This window comes from Anser brachyrhynchus, assembly GCF_964034855.1.
Source record: "Anser brachyrhynchus genome assembly, chromosome: 3".
Classification (NCBI taxonomy): domain Eukaryota; kingdom Metazoa; phylum Chordata; class Aves; order Anseriformes; family Anatidae; genus Anser; species Anser brachyrhynchus.
The window spans coordinates 4,639,401-4,658,915 of record NC_137696.1 but is presented as its reverse complement, the minus strand read 5'-3'; the positions used below and the strand labels follow the sequence as shown (position 1 = coordinate 4,658,915).

The following is a 19,515-nucleotide window of genomic DNA, read 5'->3' as shown; positions in this document are numbered from 1 at the left end:
ACTGACTTGAATTAATGTGAGGACACAAACAGAAAATGTTCCTTCCATTTAGTGATGCACAGGAGGTGCCAGGCCTGAGCGTCGCAGCATAAATCCACAGCCAGCCGAGCTGCCAGAGATCTGGACTCCTTTTTATAGGAAAATACCTTTGGTCCTGCTGGAGCCTCTAGATATCTACAGTTAAAGCTGCCTATATTGCATTTTGCTGTTGAACCCCAAAGGGCCTGGGAGGGATGGAGGAGGTGTGCAAACAAGCTGTGATCACAACTCATGCTAGAGCTGGCATTTGCTTTGCACAAAGGGGCTGTGTTATGGGAAAAGAAATGGATGGTCCTTGTGGTCACACTTAGCCCTTTCTGCCTCATGCCAAATACAGGTGAGTCTACACAAACGAAAATAATCCAGTTGTTAATAAACAAAGGGTGTTTGTTTAAGATGAGGGTTTGTTTTGGGTCCATCTGACAGCTCTCTGTTTGAGGATGCTTGCTGCGAGGAGGGGGAAAAGGCCATGAGCTTGACCTTCTGCTGTATCTCTTGCTGAAAAGGCTACTAGCTCCTTTTAAAGTATTAAACCAAAATGTTTTTTTAAAAATCAGCGGCAGTGAAACAAATAATTCTCATTGTCTTGCTTTGGGGAGATCCTTTTGCTTTACAAATATCATGAGACAATAAATTAGTGAAGATGAGAAGGTAACTTCTTGCTGTTTGCAAGACAAACTGTTATAAATTGCTGTTTTGCATTTGAGGCTGCAGATCTCTTTTCTGGTGAACTGGAAGAATAGACTCGTCAGACCGATGAAGTGATGATGGCCTTCTAAAATTCCTAGAGAGCAGGTTTTCTTGGCTGTGCGCTTCATAAATTCTACATCCAGTCATCCAAGTTTTTTCTGTGGTCACGCAAAAAACTGCTTTTTATTAATGAGGGTTTGGGCTTTCTCTTCCACATTGTGAAGAATCTCCATTATTAGATGCTGACACCATTGATTATCCCACTTTATTGCATCTTAAGAACAGGTAGCCAATTAAACCCCTCTGCCTTTCTAAGGGTGAACAAGGCACGTAGACTCCTAATAGTCCCACCACAGCACGTTGTTCCTTTGTTACTAAGGCAGCAATTAACAAGTTTCTAATGGAACAAAAGCTTCGAGAGACAAGCGCAGCATGATAATAGGAAGGTGTCTACATTTTTTTTTTTTATCTCAACATGGTAAGATCTTGTATAACCCTTCCCCCCTTGGGCTGAACAGCCCCGTCAAGGTGCTCGGTGTAGGATTTTTTTTCCTTCGCTATCTGCTGCAGTGCATCTAAAAATAATGATATTTACACATGTTCAATTATTAAAGGGTTCTAAAACATAAATTTGAACTGCAGTCCTGTTAGAAGTGAGAGGTGTTTTAATGTCAGGAAAAGTGAAAAAATATCTTTTTTCTTCTTACCAGGATGATCTCCGTGGTGCAGTTGAATTCTGCACTGTCAGGTTTTGCTGATGGAGTAACTGTTTTTTAAAGCGATTTTTTCAGTATTTAATGTCATGTTTATGCAAATTAAGACACAGCAAGAGAAAGGGAGGCCAAGAAGCAGACTTGTCATCTTTCCGAAATAATCTATATGATTATTTTTTTAAATAAAAGTCTCAGTTGGGAAATAATTGCCTCTGTGCATGAGATTAATAACCAAGTAATTTGCTATTGTTTTTCATTAAGAGAGTTGGTTTTCAGCTGAGCTATTTAAAAATCTGTAAAGGTACCTCCTGAATTTCTGTTTATTTTTAAAGCAAATGATACGTTCTGAAATCTAAAACACTTTTTGTTCTTTTTTTTTTTTTCTCTCCAGTGAACTTGAACCTGTCTGGGCTTATTTTTGTGTTTTGGTGCACGTTAGTATTTTTAGATCTGCAAGGAGATGGACTGTTGCAGCTGCACTGGGGAGCCTTTCATTCCAACGTGCTCTTAAATTCCCCTTCCACATGGGGAGAGGATGGTCTAGTGGGTGGCTGGGAGAAGGGCTGGCACAGGGTTTGGTTCTCCAAAGTGATCGAGAAGCCTTGGGGTAGATCACTGACCTCCTCTATTTAGCTCATGAAAAATAAGTAATGTCGTTGTCCTTTATTTGTCTATCTTATATAAAATACAATCTTATAAAATATAAACTTCTGAAGGTTGGATCTGTCTCCCACTGAGTGGCTGGACATTGACTGCATTGTTCTCAGGAGGCAGGAGTGAGAAGGAGGAGAGTTTACCAGCCATGAGCAAAGGGATGTACTCATGGCCATTAACTTTCCTCATGGCAAGTAATGTTTCTGTGCAACAAAGTTCTGTGGTTTTAGTTTTTAAGGATAATATGTCACAGGAGATGTGTGGTATAGCCCCAAAACTGCATCCTTTGGATGCAGCCTGTAACTGTGAGAGACCTTCACTAAAACTGGAAATCACGTCAAATGTGACTAATTTCAGGCTGTGTTGTGAACCTGAATCATGTCTGGGAAGTTGTGAAGGGAATCTGTCCTGAGCTTTAAGAGGAAATTTCAAATTAAGTGTTTGCATGAACATATGCTCAGTTCATGCAACCCGAATTGTACCTGCATCTGAGAAGGGGCTGCTTTGGTTATTTCTGGTTTATTTTTCAAGGAAGTCCTGCAGGGATCTCGTGCAGTTCCTCAGTAGCTGTGTACCCATGGTTTCTTTTTCTTTTTTAAAAATATTTTAAGCAAGTAAATAGTAATAGACTCCAGAATTCGGCAAAAACTTTGACCTTTAAACTTTGGTGAATTTATATTCCATACAGAAGCTTGTGACTAGGAACAGATTTCTAAAATTCATTGAAATGGTGCTGGTAGAGCTGGTATTTGTCAATGCAATTAGTTTGGTGTGGGTAGGAAACTGGGACTCGTTTATTTGGATAGTAGCATTCTCTGTATTTGGATTTCGGACTCTTTTCTTCATAAGTAAGTGCTTTATCAGTATGTAGGGTGTAAAAAAAGGTCTTCCACTTCGGTACTGTGACTGTGAAGAAATGCTTGAAATGCTTTTTGTAGTCATGTAGCAGCAGCAAACAAAATGTTAGTACAGCGAAAGACGAGAATAAAACATCAAATATAATCACCCACTTGTAACATAACAGATGATACATCTTCACTGGGGACTCTAGCTACATTATGTCCGAAATAGTACAATGCTACAGAATGAGAGAGGATCTGGAGAGGTGAATTTGATCTGGAGATTTCCTGCTTGTCCTTAGTCTTAGTGATGGAAAAGTTGAATTTAAGCAGTAGATGTATCAGAGGGGGTGTGTAGAAATGAGTGCTGGAGAAGGTGCGCTTCTGTGTGCCCTTGGTCATAAGGTGTTACAAGGGAGTCAGCTACACTGGAGGACAACAAGTGGAAATTGGGAGGAACTGTCTGCACCATTAGCCAGTGTGACTATGTACAGACCAGGACAGTGTATCCATATCTAGAGGGACTCTGAAGAGGAACAACCACCTACATAGGTGAGGAGATTTATCTGGCACTGAGTTCTGGTTCTGTAGGGGTAAATCACGCACCCAGAGACAAGGTTCAGGAGAAAATTCCTGTATAAGCTTACCGTTTTGTGGCTGTGCATACCCATGCCTCACACCCCTGAGAACTCTACCTCCTTGCAGTAACCAGGCTGTGTTGTTCCTGCATGGGTTTGCAGCACAAAGTGGCAGAATAACCCCCAGACTATTACGATGGGGCAGGGAGAGCCTGTGGTCAGGCTAGCCTTCCCTGAAAGCTTGTGTGCAACGTATGGATGTCAAGCATGCCAACCCACCACAAAATTTGTATGCAAACGCACAATCTGCAGCCTAAACATCTCCTGGAGCATTCCCTACCATGGTTTTTCCCCCGCCTCATGCGCAAGCAGAACTGAATTGAGTCAGAAATACAAAGACCAGCAGACCTTTGTTCTTGCACTGGCCCACTGAGTGCATGCAGGTGGGATCTGTGAGCCCATGGGTAATTTATATCAGATGTTTCCCTTGCAGGAACAGTATTTGGGGTCATTTCAATAACTTGATACACCTGCGTTTTTCTAATAGGCTGTTAAACCATTTTAAACTGTCCAAACCTCCCTCCTTACAATGGGATATACAAAATCATGGTAATGCCATTTCTGAGAGGAACAAACTGCTGTCAGATCCCCCTCCATATCCTCAAAGAGCAAGTGTACAATTGCAAATCCATTGAACTGCACTCCATTATCTCTTATTAATGGGAAATTGTCCATAAATTGCTGAGGCGTGACTGGTTTCTTTTCCCCAACACAGCTGCAGTCTCTTTATCCTGCAATATTCCAGCCTCTCAAAAATGAAAAGAGAAAGTGGTGAGTGGGGGTGGGAGTGATGGGAGGAGGGTGGCTGGGAAACCACTTGCAGCAGCATCTTCCAGCAGCCCCATCTTCCAGCGGCAAGCAGGAAAAAGGAAAGAATTTGCTGTGGCATAGTGAATGTGAGTTAACACGAGGAGAAACTGCCCCACTCACATCACTGTGACCACAAACAGTGGCAGGATGCCCTTTCAGTAACACAGCCGTCTCCTCCTCCTCCCAATAGCCTGTCTCTGCAGCAGAGGGATGGGTGTGGGTGAGCTCTGAGTGTGACCCAGCTCTCACTGAGGGCCATGGCAAGTTCCCTCTTAGCTTTTATGTCAGATTTTGTAGCAGCTGGAAAGGAGAAATCAGTCTGATGGCTGGGTTTTCAAAAGGACTCAGCACTCCTTGATACAGAACAAAAGTCTGTTGCAAACTTTACAGAAGGAGGTGCCGAAAGTATCTAAATCTGGCCCCAGGCTCTTGTTATCAATGGCTCTGTGCTGCTTGAAGGGGGAGGGATGATGCAAAGTATGGTAGAGGGGGGCTGGACTCTTAAATCAGGACTCTGACACCAAGGTGTGTCAAAGTTTGGTCTAGCAGTGACCAGCTTTGCAACTCCTAGATCCTCATTTACATTCTGGATCCCCATGAGTTATCTGCCCGGGCGTTGTACATCTTTTCAAGCAGCGCACGTGCTCCTGGAACAGAGCTGCAGGTGTCAGGAGATGCAGAACGGGGCAGAGGTCCGGGCGCACTCAGTGGTCGCCCCGTCCATGTGGTCCCTTTCCTCCTGCCTCGTCAGAACGAGGAAACGAGCCACCTTGTGTCACGAGTAACAAAAAGCCATACAGTTTTCCCTCTGTTAATTACACCACAGACCATTTAACTCTGTAAACGAGCTGCTTGGCAGGCTTTCAGAACAATTACACAACTCCCTGCCCCCCCCTCCCCACATTAGCATCGAGAGCAGGCCAGCTGCAAGGCCGATGAGCCTTGGCACCGTCCACCTCTTGGTGGACACCCAACAGGAGCCTCTGTCCTGCCAGAGGACAAAGCCACAGCCACCCTGGGGCACCCTGAGCTCCCGGCTGGCTGGACTGAACCAGGCGGGGAGGATGGAGAAGGCAGGGAGCTGCGTGGTGTAAGCCACAGCTGGGTTAGGGGAGAAATAAGATCGGATTTGTGGGATGTGCTGGATTTTGAAGCAGGAAGTTTAATTGGAGAAGGGCCCTGTCACTGCTATGGTTTTGGGGGGCAGATGTCTGGGTGATGGAGGGAGTTTGGCATCAGCCATCAGCACGTGGCAGGGCATGTGGCAAGCCACCTGTCTGTGGCTCCGTCTCTTCACCTGTTGAGTGGAAAGAATGACCCCAACCTTCTCTCAGAGTGCTTTGGGATCGGCTACAGAGGAGACCCGGCAGGAATCGTTAATGTTAAGCAGGGAGAATAGACAGCAGCATCTGCCAGTGCTGTGTAAGGGACCTCAGGTCTTGACCAGGCTTGATAGGGCATGGCCTCTTAAATATAAGCTCTGTGCTGTTGAGGGGGGCAGCCGACAGTGAGTTAGGGTTTGTGTAACCGCATGGGGAAATGCGAGCAGGACTATTGCCTCCAGGTTCCCATGACAACTTCTCACTACCGTAAATGTTACAGAACACAGGGTACCTTAAGTGTGAGGTTGCTCACCCACTAATTACCAAGCTCTGAGCTCATTCCCTGAGGTCTACAATGCAAAACACGGTGGAAATTTTATTTTTATTTTTCGGTGGCAAATACAACTTTGTACAGTGAGCACCAGCTTGTCTTTCTGCCAGGAAGGTCCAGCACAGTTTTTGAGCTAGCAAAATATAGCCAGTCATCCCAGCTACAGAAGAAAACATTACTTTTCTGAGGATGCTCTACAGCACTGGAAGGATTCTAGAACTGGTTGCAGAAAATTATGCCATTGAAGAGAGAAGTGGCTCTTAATCCTTTGATACATAAGGGTTTATAATGGAATATAATAGAGGTATTTTTCCCCAAAGGATACACGGATTCCATTAAATACTATTGCTTGACAGAAATTTAATATTAAAACAAAAAAAAAAGTTATTTAGGATGACATGTAGAGATAGATATTTATGAATGAGATTCTCAGCTGCTTTGTATCAACATTACATTCATTGAAAGCTCGGTCCTTAAGTGCTACTTATCGATTTCTTTATCTTTATTATTTCTCTCCCTGCTGCCCCCCTCCATTGTCTGCTTCCTTTCCTATTCCATGAGGATTTTCCCTGTGCTCCGAGTCGGGCTGGGGGCTGATTGTGGGGAGACATCAAGCAGGTAAGTACCTGTGCCGCTAGAAACAGGGGCTTGGGCTGAGCCCAGCCGTTCAGAGACAACTGTCACTTCCCGCTTGCATTTTGTGACATATTACAGAACGCTGCTGCTCTGTGCAGCAATTTTGTCATTATTCGAGTTAGAAAGAAAAATGGGAAATCCATTACAAGCCAGACTTTGTTATGACACAAGAGAAGAATCCCCTGGGAAGTTAGATTAAATTCTCTTTCAAAATAAAATAAAAATGCCACCGTGCTTGACAACATTAGATTTATTATATGTTTATATCAGAAAATCTAGGTATAGTCCTTGTCAAAACTTCTTTAGATACTGAGATATGCAAGACAAAGCAAATCATTCCTCAAGTCATTGAAAGGGAAGTTCATTACTGAATTGGAATTAGAAGACGTGAATGGGAAGAGAACTGGGCAGCTTGGTTCCCTAGCTGGAGGCTGACAGCTAGCTGCCCGTGTGAGCTGCTCAGGACTGCTGGGCTGTGAAGCAGAGGGGCGTGCGGTGGATGTGTTGCATTTTGCAGGGGGTTGAGCGAAGATGTTTTCTCCTACAAATGGAGCGGACTTGGAGAACGGCTCAGTTAGCAGCTATGGCTCATCTAAAGGATGGCAACTTCCTATACCTTGCTAACTGAATTTCTCCTGATTTTATACCTATATCTGAAAGAGGAAAAATGCTATTTTGTATGATTAAATCCCAGGGGCACTGTGCATGCTTAACGATTTTGCAACAATTAATCCCAGTCCTACAATGAATTAGACACGTTCACCTCTGATACTGACTCCAGACAGTGGTACTGGACATATTTGCAGATTAGGCTGCAGGCCTGACAAATGGAAATTAATGGAAAGACTTTACTTTCCTCAACTGTGTGTTATCCTGGACTGCGCATCCTGGATGCTGATTCATCCCCTGTGACCCAGAGGTTAGGTGCATGCATGTGGGGAAGCGGGAGCTGTCATCAAGAATGACTGAATTTCCTGCAGGAAAGCTTTCAGAAGGAAGGGGGAATGGGTTGAGGATGACATCAGGTTAGAAAGGGAGAGCAAGATTGCCAAAGAGGGTTAGAAAGGGAGAGCAAGATTGCTAAAGAGGAATGGGCACCACCTGGAGCAGATGCATCTGTGCTGGATAACTGGCCTTTGCCAGGATGCTGGGCATGGCAAGTGTGAATGTGTGGGAAGTAGCTACGTGTGAAAAATATACGTATGTAAAATGAGATCACGTGGAACAAATATGCAAAATATGCTGTGTCTTTAGGTCAGTGGGAAATCTTCACAAACTTGTCAGTTTGACTTGCTTATTTGGGAGCCTCAAAAAGCAGGGGAGTGAGAGGTTTTTCTTGCTTCTGTAGTATTTCCCCCTATTCAGGAACAATAACGCTAGAAAATGACTGTTATTTTATGATTCCCAGATGTGTTGATTAAAAAGCCTGTGGGGGAAAAACACATGAAAATATACAAGCGGTGCTCTCCCAGCAGGCACCTGTGAAATACGACGGGAAGAAAACTGCCTGTTCTTTGCAGGAATGGGTACATCGGCTGGAAGAGGAGTCAGGGGGGAAGGAGGACGAGGCTACGCAGGTTTAAGAGAAACTTGAAGACAAGGAAAACCGATGAGAGGTGAAAGAGGTTACCAGCGTGAATAAAAGAAGACAGGAGACTTAAGGATTGTTAAAATAAAATACTTCTATTCCTGGAGTTTTTCTTCTGTACGTTCAAAAGCTTGTGAAAGATTCTGCTTCTAGCTGTGAATTTAGCTTGAAGTCCCTGACTCCAGCACTTTGAGAGAGCATTAAGATTCATTTAAAATCTTTTATTCCTTTTGATGCAATAAAACCGATATAGTACTTTCCTAAATGAGTACCCATTAAAGGGACAAAGCTATGAAAGAGTCATTTCCCACAAAATATGGAATCCAATAAGGTTTATTACGTACCATTTAGTGAATGGCAGAAGCTTATGGAGTGTATGAATAAGTTTCCAATCACCTTTTCATTTGTCTCCTAGAAGATGCACAGCACGCAGTACACCCAGCTCTTCCTCCTCCCCCATAGGTCAAACACAGCATTGGATTTGTTTATGCACCGTTTAACTTTGTCTTATATCTCCTATGACATTATAACTTGGTCTTTTATCTTTCCAGCACCATTCAAAGGATGAATTCAAAACATGGCTTGACCCTGTAATGCACTTGGCTGCTGAGCCTCCCTGCATGGTCCCAGGCTCCAGAGGCATTCGAGGAGGGCAGCAAGGGTTGGTTTTTCTTTCTCTTTTCCTTCTGTTTATTCAGCAAAGTTAATTTAAAAGCTGATTTCCTGCTCACATGGAGACATCACTGGGACTGGTGTCAGGAGGAGGAGGAGGGGTAAGAGTGGTTGTGTGATTTCCCCACCCAGAGTCGAGCTCGCTCTCCAAACTGAGATTTCTCTTCTGATGGTGGAAGCCAGAGTTTGGAAAAGCACAGGAGTCACTGGGTTTGGTGACTAGATTGTTTGTGTGGTTTTCACGGAGGTGGTGCACCTCCTTTTCATCTTTGTGAAATGGGAAAAATATTCCTTCCCTGGCCTGTAGCAGTGAGGTGAAGCTGTATGTGCTAGAAACGCTGCGAGGTGCTAAATAGTGTAGTAGCAGGGGGACCCATCCACGTCTTGCTCTGGGCAAACCATTTTGAGAACAGCCTGTCAGTGCAGCTAATGGGATATGTCCCACGGTGTTTGTAGGTTCATGAAATCTTTGTTCCCTTGTAATTGATGTTGGCACTTAGCACCGCAAGCTGTGCTCCTGGAAGCCAACCTCCCCGCATAGCTGATTTTATGGTATGGAAGGCTTGGTGCTATAGCATTCATTCTTTCCATCATCCTGAACAATGAAATTAAGTCAAACTAAAAGCATCTTTCTTTAGACTGAAATTTGCCTTTATTCTTTCGGGTCTCTTGCATGGTGGCAGAGTGTAAGAAAACCCTAAAACATAGAAATGTGATAATAAATAATAATAATAATAATAATAAAAGCTTTGCTGTTTTATGTAATATTGAAGTGATGGGGTTTAATTTTGGCAGCTAATTTTTTACTTTGCTCTTAAAAAGAAAGGAAGTTATGACTACTTCTGGATAGAAATTGGGAGAAAACACCACAAAATAGCCTTTATCTTGGCAGCTATTTTGTGCTGATTGATTGTGATTTACATACAGAATTCAGAAAAAGAAAAAAATGTTTTACAAAAGTTAGAATTAGAGGAAAAGATTTGAAATTTCTGATCAGGAAGCTGCGTACACAGCGTAATTACATTTTCTGTGAAATAAAGAACAAATGCAGTTTTATGCAGTTTTCTCTGTTTCCAGCATATTCCCCTCACTAGCTGCAATCCTGTCCTGTTGCCCAGCTATGGGCAAAGCCATGGAGCGTAGGAAAGGGGACTTTGCCTCACTAATCTAGCAGGCTATCAAAGAGCAAAAAAGATGCTTAATTCTGCATCTTTATTTTATGGAAGTGTCCTGATTCTTGGTGTGTGGGTGTTTATGTGTGTGGGTATGGCTTTTAATATTTTTTTTCATTATTTTTCTCTTCCTTTCCCCTTTATCCTGCCTTCCTGCTTTGATCTCTCAGGGAAAAAAAATATATATGCAGCAATTCACAACTTACCCTCCTGAGTAGGCGAGGCGGGTGGGCAGTCCATTCTCGACTCGGCAGGTGCACAGAAACTCTTATTACTGTTAATGTGCAAGTGACATGCACAAAAGAAAGATTTTGTCTCTTTTATATATATATTTTTTTGAAATGTTGTTTTCAGACAACGCAGTAAGAGGATTTGCATGATAATATGAAGGATAATGGATTTCTGGCAATAAAATCTAACAAGCTGCTTTATGTGGTACTTTGTGTATTTCTTATTTGTTTTATAGGAGCAGCGAGAAGCCCAGGGATATGTCTCCGTTGCAGGAAACTCTTTGTATACATGTTACAAATAGTCATGCTCTATCTGTTTTCTGTCTGTTTGGGTTGGTTTTCTCTCTTCTCCCTCACTCTGAAGTAAGCGCATATGAAGGCAACACATTTGTATGGATGTTTTTTGTCATTGTTTGTCCTGTGATAATCTGAAAAGTAAAACCACATCAAAGAGACACGTAAGCAAGTTTCTCTCCTGACAGCAAAAACTCACAAAAATGGATGTCATGTCACAAATTGACATGAAAAAGAATCCAATTTGAATAATAAAATACTTTTTCCAAAGTGCTTGTTTTCACACTAATGCAAGTAAGCCACATGTGCAAGCACTCAGCCCTTATTCTGCTTGCCAGTACCAGGGTAGGTGTGATAATTTTGTCATCTGTGCTGCTTGGTTTTCCTGTGCATTAGCTTTGCTTCTAAATTAAACTCCACACTATTAATGTCTCAAAAAAAATAATGCGATAAGCCAGTTAGCTCATAATTTTAAGAGAAAGGAAAACAAAAGACAACAGCAGATTTAACTGTAGTCCTGGTTCTCAGCTGTGTTGTATCTGCAAAACTCCAGTGATTTTTTTTTATTACTTTTTTTTTCTAGAAACTGATGCATTTACTTTGAGGACAATAGATCTATCCTGATTTACATCAGCTTATGACCTGTCTTTGGATATTGCTTTATGGCTATATATATATATATTTATGGCTCTCTCTCTATATATATTTATATATATGATATATATATTTTTAATTATATATATAGATTTAATTTTGCTTAGAAATCTCAGTCCTTCTAAATTATATGAAGAGTAGTTTGTTCTGGATAGGGGGAGAGAGGGAAGAGAGGGAAATGCAGTTTTGAAGTATGACTTAGCTTCTGCTTTCTTGCCCCAATATGTAACTTTATGGATAGAATTAGCAGGTAGGAAAAAATAAGAACCGATTCAAAAAAATAAATAAAATCTAAGGAAGATTGTGTGATTATCCCAGTAGGAAACAAATTTGAGTTAGAGATGAATTATGCCCATTGCACTACATTTAAGAAAGTAAATTTAAGGGAGTTACAGAAGTGAGTGGGCCAGCTCCACTGGGAGGAAGCGGTGAAAATGAAAGGGGTGGGAAGAAGGCTGGAGGATGCTAAATGGAGCAGTAATTAAAGCAGAAGAGGTCTTAGCTCCTTTTGGAAAAATGCAAATTAAAATAAAATAAACCCTAAAGAAGAAGAAAATCCATGAGAGGAGAGCAACATTTCACAGGGGAGGTCTCAACAGCTGAAAGCAGAAAGCGAGTGCTGGGAATTGAGGAATGGTGGCAGGAAGATGGTGGAAAGAACAAAATAGAAAGCTGGAGTAGTCAGAAAGCAGAGTAAAACAAGTGGTGAGCAAAACGGGGTATTTCATCGGCAGGTAGAGTGCTCAGCAGAGCTGCCAGGCTGTGCCCCAAACTCACGGTCCAGTACAGACCATGCAAAGGCCTCCAAAAGTTTTATTTTATGCTCTCTGTTTACTGGTCGAAGGAGATGTTAAAGGAACTGGGGGGCAAAAGTGATCTGTGGCTTTACATGAGATGCAGAGGGAAAGGAGAGCATATGGGCTGTGAAGGCAACACTGGGGACCAAACTGATATGAAGTGAGCATCTAATGGGCGGACAAGGACTTCTTCAGAAAAATTAAGCATTGAGGCTGCAAGCAGCAGTGTTTCTCCTGAGGCTCTTTTTGAGGGCTTAAATTGGAAAGGCTTGTGAAATACTGTAGTTAAATCAAGTGAACCTTTCCTGAGGGATTGCCCAGCACATTATTGCGCAGTTTCTCTTAGGGAAGGGAGAGTTGGACTGGACTGGGGACAGGAGAGGAGTAGTAGTCTATTTTTTATTTATTTTTTTTAAATTTAAACTATCATTAATAAGGCCAAATACTTGCTAAAACTAGTCAACGTTGCTGTTGGATAACACAAATCAGGATGTATTGGGGAAAAAAATTAAACAACAAAAAATACAGACCAGAGAATGTATACAAATTATTAAGAAACTTAACCTGGAAAATAGGAAGCAATTTTTTTTTTTTTAGGGGAAATTCAGTGGTACAGAGAGGGGCCTAGGGAGACACATCATTGCCCTGTAGTTTGTCTGAAATATGGCCATGCAGGAACCTTTCTCTAGCACAAATGGAAATGCCAGACGCTAAAGGATGCCTGAGCTTTGGAGATGCCCTAAGTCTCAGCACTGAGGATGGGTTTTTCCAAGGAGCCCTGTAGGAATGGTGAGAGTGGCCTTGGAGAAGTGACAGCTTGCACTGTCCTTTCGTCCTTGTGCTGGGAAATGGCTCAGCATGGTTTGGAAGTACTTGGTGCTTCTCAGGTCAGGACTTAGGTGTGTTTGTTTTTCAGCAGGATGCAGGGGGGAAACGGATGCAGAATGAAAACCAGAAGGATTTCCAAGAGGAATAGAAATGACTGAGGCTATGGATGAAGGCATAACTAGATGTTAATGAGAGAAAGTCTGACCTACAGGTAAGAATAAATAATTCTTAATTCTTTGTGTGTCATGAGTAGAAAGGACAGTGTGACTTAGGGCAGGAGCAGCACATATGGAAGCTATAAAATGGAGATGACAATGTCATCCAGAATTAGTATGGACAAAGCTCTTATGAATATTTATGTACTTCATGGGTCAGTGCTGGGCAGGTAAGGGACGTGTTTTGATCTAGCAGACGTCTGTCTTGTTTTTAATCTAAATCTATACCCTTAATATAGAAAGATAAAGCCTATATTTCATTGTCAGCTGGCAAGTAATGACTACTGTCAATGTGAGTGAGTGTCCTGAGCCCCTAGCCATCCTTCCCATGCTCACTGGCAGGCAGGGAAAGGAAAGTTCCTTCCCGCATCCTCATGGCTGGGCGGGTCCCATACGAAGCAAACAGCGTGTAAGGCTTCAGGGTGATGTGTTTGATGCATCTGGAGCTGTGATGGTGGGGCAGAGAGGGCCAGGGCACCAGTGCCTCCCATTGCCTGGGATCTACCTAAGGGGCTCCTGAGCTTTTGGGGACTGCAGGGAAGGATGGCACAGTGGTTCTGGGATATAGGTGGTAGGAGGCTATAAAAAAAGTAGTTTTAAAACTTTGTTATACGTCAACCAAAGCCCTAATAAGATAACTGTGGGAGTAATTGTTCTTCTGCACATCCAGCAGCGTTGTGCTGCTTTTGATGTTTACCTCAATTTCTCCTTCACTTTTTATTTGAATCTGCAATTAACACCTATAATGAAAAAGGAGGAGATGGCATGCTGTTGAGAAATTCTGGTGTTAATTAAAATTATTAACAATTAGAAGAAAAATAAGCGAGGAAAAGGAGGAAAATAGTTAGTTTTGAGTATTTTTTTTAATATATTTAAAGTGGACTAAAGCCCAGAGATTGTTTCTAATGAACTCACTTCAACATTAATTATGAAACTTGGCCAAAAGAAGTTACTGTGAAATTCACTCTTTTTAGGAGAACTAGCATTCTCTGTGCTCCCTTGAACAGCATTTAGGCTTGCCAAGGCCTTTGTATAGGGCTGCATTTCATTTCTGAATGAATTGCCCTAATTTACAGAAAAACAATAGAGGAAATGAGCTCTGGCAACAATGGAGTAGGAATGGGAGTGCGATTCATCTTAGCAGAGTGAGCATTTGGGCTTGGATGAAAGTCGTGTTCAGGGAGGAATGATGCAAAATGGCCCCGGGTTTCTTATGAGAGCAGTTCATCCACCGAGCTGCGACACCGTGCTTCTGTGGAGCATTGCACCGGCATCGTTAGCCCACATCTGTCATCCCCCAGGAGCCTCATGAGAGCTCGGAGCTCACATTGCGCTCGCAGCCTCTGCCACGGAAATCTTTGCCTGTGGGTTGCAAGCAACGGGTGTTTGGCACCTAATTAACCCCGTGGGTGTAGGAGCAAACCTGTTTTGAAAATGAGTGCTGGCCCCCTGACTTTGCTGTAGTGGTTCCAGAAGTTTTACCTGCTCTGTGCAAAACTAATTTCAGGTCCTGTTCAGGAATATGCTTGAAGAAGATCCAGCAAACAATGCTGGAGAAGAGCAGAGCAGCAGTAATGTGGGCGAACACAGAAAGTGACCACCTCCACCATGTCCTTCTGTGTCTTGTTGGGCACTCAGCGCCATGATGAAGTAGTCATCACTTGCTCGTTGGTATCTGTGGGAGGTTCATCCGTTAGGCACGGGGTGGGAAGCTGAGAAACACTCAGAGATGGGTTCAGCGCTTTGAAACAGTACAAGGAAATTCTCTGGAGCAATATTTCTATATTCAATTTCTTATTGAATTTCTTGCACTTCCAATATTGGAGAGTATGACTAATTACTTCACCTCTGGAGAAGCTGTTATGCAGAAAGGGTCATTAGTTTCCCAGTCGGTGTGGGTTCTGGAATGTGATGTGGGAGCAGAGGATATTTCTTGGCATCAGAGATCCTCTGTGGCTTTCAAGATACCACCTGCAATTAGGCTTTCTATGGGAAATCCCATAAAGCAAGGTTTCTCAAGCTGAACAATGCCAGACTTTGGAAGAGACTGTCAAGAAACCCTGAGAGGTTCCAGGTCTCGGATTGTAAGTCATCTCTGCAGATTTGATCCAGTCAAGCTAGTGATGGAAACCACTCTGATTTCCTGAGGAAGGCTCTCATAACTATTTAAAAGCCTCTCTGGGGCTGAAGATCGTTACCCAGCCTTATAACTTTAAGACTCTCGAGGATCAAGAGAAATAAGTGTGATGCAAACTGTCTGACCAAATTAATTGCAGTGGATGGAAAGAAAATCTATCAGAGAAATGAATCCCATGGACCTGTGATTTTATTTTTTTCTTCCCTTTTCTTAGCTGCTGGGTTCATTTCTACATTATAACATGTTGGCTTTTTTCCCCACCTTCTTAAGCTGTTCTTTATGACAAATGTTCAGCTTGTTTTCAATCTAAGTAACCAATTTCCTTCTTTTGGTGTCATGGCATCTTTCACAGAGGAATTAGACGTGACTGTTGAGAATTAAAACCCTAAATGCCCTTCCCTCGAGACCTATAACTTGGTTTTGAAGCAGTCATTTCTCAGTTGAAAAATTCTTCTTTAGTGAAAGTTCAGGTAAGGACAAGAAAAATCCTTTGAACTTGAACATTTCTCACATCAGCAACTAAATTAGTCACCTAATCTTGCCAGATCTTTCTGATGAAGAAAGGCATTACTGAAGAAGTGAAAAACTCAATAATCCCTAACATCTTAATCCTCACAGTTTGCCAGAGAAGTAGAAAGTTACTTAAGTTACTTTTTTTTTTTTTTTTTTAACTTCTCAGATCCTGGGCAAAGCATTTCAGGTCTCCTAGAGAACTGGCATTTAAATTTAGAATGTCTTAAATCTAGGATCAAGGTCAGTCCTACTGCTCTGTTCTTCTTTTTAAGATAACACTACAGCTTCAAAAGTCTTACATGGCAAGTATGGCCATGATAAAAAGTTGTCTCCATGACATTTTAGAGCTGAGTGATTCGAGATGGGGAGGGGAAAACCAGGAAAATGCAGGGTTTGTTGTCTGTGGATTTTTTTCTTCCTACACTTGAGGACTTAATTTTTATTTTATTATTATTATTTATTTTGATTTATTTTTTAATTTCTCAATCTTGGAGGTAGAGGGGAGGACAAGTGTTTTCACCCCAGTTGTCCTCATAGCAGTATCGCTGAGCATACTCTCTGGGAAGGCCATGGGAATTGCAGGCTGCGTGTGCTATGCTTCATTTTCTTGGGGATGAATTATGCAAAGAGTTTTGGGCAAGCAAAGGGTGACTGCTGGACCTGCTGCTCACTTATGCTGTCTCATAGTATCTTACTGTATCAACAACATCTTCTGGATCTGCTGGAAAACGTGGTGGTATATCGCTGGAGGTTTCAGCCTTGTGGTTATGGGGCAAAAAGCATTAGGCAATGACTCCCTAACCTGCCCCAGTGCAAACACACCCCGAGGCCGGCTCAGCCAGGGCTGCCGTGCATCACCGTAGGTAAGAAATGCAGTATTGTGCATCTGCAACTGCCTGTGAGCCTGAGGCTCTGATCTGGCTGTGGGCTAGATGTACTTTACGTATCTACTCATTTAACCAGGCATAAATATAGACAAATAGTGGGAAGGAACTGTCAGTAGCAAAGAAAGGGGGGAAGATTTACTGGGGGCTGGTGGCACTGTTGACAGCCTAGCTAAAGAGCTCATCTGCATTTCCCCCCGCCCTGATTTAATACCATTTCTGAGCCCTGCCTCCCAAGGATGATTTCTGCTTTGTCAGAGGCAGAAGCAAGAGAGGCTTCAGCTTGCTTTGCATCAAACTCTGAGCCAAAAAATAAATAAAAAGAGAAGTAAAAGGGGGTGCCTGTCAAGCTGATAACTTGGTGCATTATTAGGGGTGACCTGTCAGATGTTGTGTGGGAAAACCACCTCAGATAATAGAATATGGGTGGGCTCAGCTAAAGCTACAGGAAAGCGTGGGAGCCCAAACAGACTCGGTAAAACATAATAATAATAGTAATTAGAGATTTTAACTGACTAGTCTGTCCTGTACTTGTAAAATAATAGCTTTTTCTACCTAGTCCATCAGTCAAGTGAGTTCAAATTCACATTGCTGCAGTCCTTGATAAATGAAATTCATCCTGACAGTATATGGAAATTTACTGTGATTTTTGGTCTTGGGCTGACATCCTTCCAGGGAAGTTGCTTGCAGTTGCCAAAGGGCTGACAGCATTGCCTAGTTCTGAGGAAACATCAAAGTGCCAAAAGTGTCCTTGGGGTGGGCTTTCCTCCTGGGTGGGGCTGGGAAGCACAGCCCCCATCTCAAGGCCTGGGGGGCTTGCTACAGCAGCACCCTCTCTCCTGAGAAGTCCCAAATTATAGCCTTTTCCTGCCCCAAAGAGAGGAGGCCAGAAGGGAAGAAAGACCATGACCTTAATGCTCCATATCAGCCAGTGTTACCCAGAAAATGCTGAAACAAGGTTAGCAGGAAGGGCAGCCAGATGAGATATATGATGTGTGATATGGTCCTCCCCCAGCACAGTGCCCATGTGGCAGGTTATTGTGCTGAAAGAGCCCTTAAGTAGGTTGGGTTCATGGGGAAACTCAATCCCAAATGAAGCTGAAGGTAGGGAAAATGGCTGTATGAGCGCAGACACATGGTACGAATTGCACATCTACAGACTATAGTATGTTTCCAAGCTCTGAAAAACAACCAGTGCACACTCAACAAATTTTATATCCAACTCTACTCATAGTCAAGGACTGGATCGGGTCATCCACGATCGGTTTTGATTGAAATATCATTCAAGTGAAAATTGTTTTTCATGCAACAGGAGAAACCGTTCAGAACCTGGCTCATTGCTTGAAATGTGAATGTCTGATTTATTTATAAGACTGTCATGAAAATGCAGGGGGTTGTGACAGAGCTAAGGGGAAAGTCCCCTAGCTGACCTCTGCCCTTGCAAAGCCATTATAGACAAAATTGATATTGGCTCAAGGGCGTTGTACATCAGTGAAATGTAACGTCAGTTCAGATTTCATCACGTCATGCCATGAGAAAAATCAATCAGTTGCTCAGATCAAATTCAGTAGAAAAACAAAAAGTGCAGAAAGCTATTCAGGCATAAGCCATTTGGAGGGGAGGACATAACACAGGTATTGTTTGCTTCAGGTCTCCATAATAGCTTCTCCTTTATTTTTTTTCTACAGTTGTAGTTTCTGCAATTTGCTCCTTTTGGAATTAGCATCAGCGTATAACTGGAAAGAACTCGTGGTTGTGGGATTTTTTGTTGTTGTTGTTTTGTTTGTTTTTGTTTTGAAATGATGAGTCAAGAAAAAAGATGTCAATGCAACTTAAGCTCTCCTGCCAAATTCCAGAATAGATCTAAGCTATTAATACAGATACGTATGCAAAACATGACACACTGGTCTGAACCTGTTGTTGTTATTGGTAGGGCTTGTAGCGATACCTGTAGCTGTCTTACACTCCTCATCCCTTCTTATCAATCTTGTAACAAGTCTCTTGGGCAGGCAGAAATTTCAATTCCAAACATCTGCTTCAAGTTGTTGGGTAACTGTGGGGGCAGAAGGAGCAGAGGGGTGTTCAGCAAGAACAGCCCAGCTGGTCAGAAATACAAAGGATATACCCACTAGTAAGGCCGTACTAAAGGCCTGCATCTTGTTGTAGGAATGTCTTATTTCTTCACTCAGCTTGGAGCCGTAGTCACTTTTCATTGCTCACTTGGCTGAACTTCTGAGTAGAAAAATTGAAAAGCTTGCGATGTGTCTAAAAGGGGGTTAATTGTTTTTCATTTCCCCTTTATGTAATTTCAAGGCTGGACTGTTAACAAGGCCCGGAAGCTCTGAGCACTTACTCTGTCAGCCTTATCCAGTTTAAACTCAAACCTGCAAAAAATGAGATGTTTTGTGTATTGAGTTGTACACTTGCAAGTCCCAGGAATAGACCAGTGTGTCCCAGTTATCAGCCTTTTTTGGAGTCTGAACAGATCATAAGCCCACATTCTGCTCCAAAACAGATTGATTAATGAATCCTACAGTGGCTCTTTCCATCAGAAGAACAGAAAGCTGTTAACCTGTGAGCTGGCTGAGCATTACGTCCCTCTTTTAGGGGGAGGTAACATCCCACTTTTAGTGGGAGGTAAGGGACAGCCTGTGAAATGTGGTCCCTCAAGAGCAGAGCACACAGCAGCACTGCAGAGCGGCTTGTGGCACAGAGCAAGCAGCTGCTGTACTTGTACCCCGTGGAAAACCCCAGGTGAGTTTGCAGGAACAGAACAGGCAAAATAAATCCCTCAGCTGGCTGCACCTCAGCAGAACTGTGTCAGTGTTTCATAAGCTGACAGAGCTGCTGTTTGTCCAA

At 42.7% G+C, this 19,515-nt stretch overlaps 1 long non-coding RNA gene across 1 annotated transcript in view; it reads left to right on the top strand.

Annotated features, from left to right (window-relative positions):
* The window catches only part of LOC308193017, a 73,572-nt gene that overhangs the window by 14,382 nt on the left and 39,675 nt on the right, over nt 1–19,515 (top strand). Inside the window, exons 2-3 of the long non-coding RNA XR_013949309.1 lie at nt 8,812–8,921; nt 12,999–13,118. This is a non-coding gene — a long non-coding RNA (uncharacterized lncRNA). The remainder of the gene's footprint in view (nt 1–8,811; nt 8,922–12,998; nt 13,119–19,515) is intronic.